Source organism: Lissotriton vulgaris, chromosome 1_2, assembly GCF_964263255.1.
Source record: "Lissotriton vulgaris chromosome 1_2, aLisVul1.2, whole genome shotgun sequence".
NCBI classification, from domain to species: domain Eukaryota; kingdom Metazoa; phylum Chordata; class Amphibia; order Caudata; family Salamandridae; genus Lissotriton; species Lissotriton vulgaris.
Window position 1 is genome coordinate 161,200,638 of NC_141686.1, and position 2,866 is coordinate 161,203,503.

At 46.8% G+C, this 2,866-nt stretch overlaps 2 non-coding genes across 2 annotated transcripts; both read right to left on the reverse strand.

Moving 5' to 3' along the window:
- Window positions 1–1,613: 1,613 nt before the first annotated feature.
- On the reverse strand, window positions 1,614–1,712 carry LOC147734741 (small nucleolar RNA U13). Its single transcript, XR_015307903.1, has one exon. It is a non-coding gene; the product is annotated as a small nucleolar RNA U13 (small nucleolar RNA).
- Window positions 1,713–2,371: 659 nt separating this feature from the next.
- Window positions 2,372–2,470, reverse strand: LOC147734742 (small nucleolar RNA U13). Its single transcript, XR_015307906.1, has one exon. It is a non-coding gene; the product is annotated as a small nucleolar RNA U13 (small nucleolar RNA).
- Window positions 2,471–2,866: the final 396 nt, after the last annotated feature.

Here is a 2,866-nt window from a genome sequence, read left to right on the forward strand (position 1 = left end):
GGGGTCGACCTCCGGGGTGTCAGCCAATTTATCCGCCAACTCCGGACGAGGGCACTCTGAGCGTAACCGAGAACGCACCTCTTGATCGAAAGAATCACGGATATGGGCTTGGATATAATCCGCGACCTCTGGAGCAGGGCACCAAACTTTGGAATTAGGGTGTATGATATCTGAAGGCTCAAAGGTCAAGACCGGTGGATGGGAGGAGGCGTCAACAAAGTGTTCTTTTCGGGATTTCTTAGCAGGAGGGGGACCAGAGGGACCTGAAGAGGACGAAGAAGAGGTATCCTCCGTGTCCGGAGGCGGAAGCTGAGAGTGACCAATTTTATTAGGGGCAGACAAAGACCTGGCCAATTTTACAAAGTCTGACCTGTGAGGATTACTGGGCGACTTGGAGGAATGTTTGGAAGCAGAGGATGGAATCCAGCCCTGCTGCTGGGCATAGTCAGTCAAATGACGCTTCAGCGGCCCAATTGCCCGGACCAGCGCAGTATTGACAGAATGTTGAACCCCCTGGTCAAGGGCATCGACCAAATCGTACTCAAACGATTCCTCTGGCTCCTCCTCATAATAATACTCCTCAGCGTCGACATATTCAGCCATGGTGTAGAAAAAACAATGCACACCACTGAGGAAAAAAGGTAAATAAAAAAATATAAATATATAGATATATATCTATATGCCCACAGAATACCAAAAGGCAAAGGTCAGGTAGCAACCAAGCGACCCTGTCAGGGGGGGTGACAGCCCCACGCAAGCTAGAGAGGTAGAGCAAGAACTCGACCAAAACAACAAGAATAGAAAGTGGAGGGACCAGCTTGCGTATAAAGGACACCCTAGGCACCGCCTCTATAGATTATACAGCCCAAAACCTTTTAATGAGGTAGAGGGCGTCAGAAGGAGCTCTCCGGCAGACAAGTGGGCAGAGGCAAGAAAACGCCGCCTCGTAGCGTGTCCGGGCTCCTGTCACACGGAGCGTCAATAGTCGCCAGCGCGCATGCGCGGTGGCGTGTCTGCAACCCGGAAGAGGAGCGACGCGCGACGCGCGCGCGTGAGTCCCCGAGCCCCGGTCCCACTCCACAAAGCACAGACACGGGCACAAGGCGCCCGAAAGTCCAGAGAGGCGACACGCGCTCTCGAAGGAGAAAACAAAACAACGTCCTGAAACCAGCAAAACGCCAGCGGCCGCACCACACGCACACGCAAAGCGGCTGCAATGAAAGCACAAAGCGAAAAGCGGCGTACAGCAACTGGAACAGAACAAGGTAATAGGCAATAAACATGCAATTAATACACCATAAACGTAGTAAAGCACTTAACTGGCTGCGAAGCAGCAAAGAAAGAGAAAGTGTTGTCCTCTATGGTGACTTATATAGCATGTAGTCTCTATGGTAGCCTAAGGGCTCATGGGAGTTGTAGTTTGCTGTTTTTTCTTTACTATGTTCCTATTGGCTGCTGTTGGTAGTAAAGAAATCGAGAAAGCATGATCTGAGCCTCCTGTCCTGCCACAGATTTCTCACTCCGAAAACACAGTATGTTATACCCCTCTAACCTTTATTGTATAGGCTTCGTACTTTCTTTGAACGTTGAATGACAACGAACCTTCAGTTCAAGCTCAGAAGGGTAATGTGCCCAGTCGTAACAAGGATGGGACGGCACACGTCACGCACAAGCATGAACACCCACTCATCACTTGCAAGAACCAGAAGGATCGAAGGCTTTAGTCTACGGAGAAACACCGGATAATCCGATTCTCTCATGAATGTGAGGGTGAGGATATTGGGGCGATCGTGTCTGTACACATCTGCCGGGGTCTCAGTCAAAGCTTATCACGAGTTACCTACGACGATCTTTAAGAAAAAAAGAGTCCACTACAGAAAAAGTTAGAATGTTAACACGACCGTATTATTATGCTAATTTACATGCAGCAGTGTAGCCAATCCGTTTCCCGCTTTATTGACCGCCCACAATAGGTTCTATTTAGTTACAACATAAAGAACGGACTACATTGTATCCTCGGCAGTTCTCATGAAATGGCAACATTTTTGAATAACAAAATGTGGGTTGCCGGGGATGAAGCTGCGTTTATGGGATATATTGTGCCTATAAACGAACACTTGAACGTTTAATGTAAACGGACACTATTTCAGCGCCATCTATAACTATGATCAAGCAATTACCCACCTCGGCTACTAAAACAGTATCGTAACAATCACTTAAACTACTATTCTAATCTCCTAAATTTTGAGCACGTGTTTTAATTACTTCAACTACTGATCTATTTTATTCATACCCGCCACACGTTATACCACTAGTTTATTTCTACGTTGACATAACATTGTTCCTGAATGTCAACGGACCTTCAGTTCAAGCTCAGAAGGGTAATGTGCCCAGTCGTAACAAGGATGGGACGGCACACGTCACGCACAAGCATGAAAACCCACTCATCACTTGCAAGAACCAGAAGGATCACAGACTTTGATCTACGGAGAAACACCGGAGGATGCAATTCTCTTATGAATGTGAGGGTGAGGATGTTGGGGCGATGGCGTCTATACTCATCTGCCGGGGTCTCAGTCAAAGCTTATCACGAGTTACCTACGATGATCTTTAAGAAAAAAAGAGTCCACTACAGAAAAAGTTAGAATGTTAACACGACAGTATTAATATGCTAATTTATATGCAGCAGTGTAGCCAATCCGTTTCCCGCTTTGTAGTTTCTCCCTTTAAATGAACGCCCACAATAGGTTCTATTTAGTTACAACATAAAGAACGGACTACATTGTATCCTCGGCAGATCTCATGAAATGCCAACATTTTTGAATAACAAAATGTGGGTTGCCGAGGATGAAGCTGCGTTTATGGG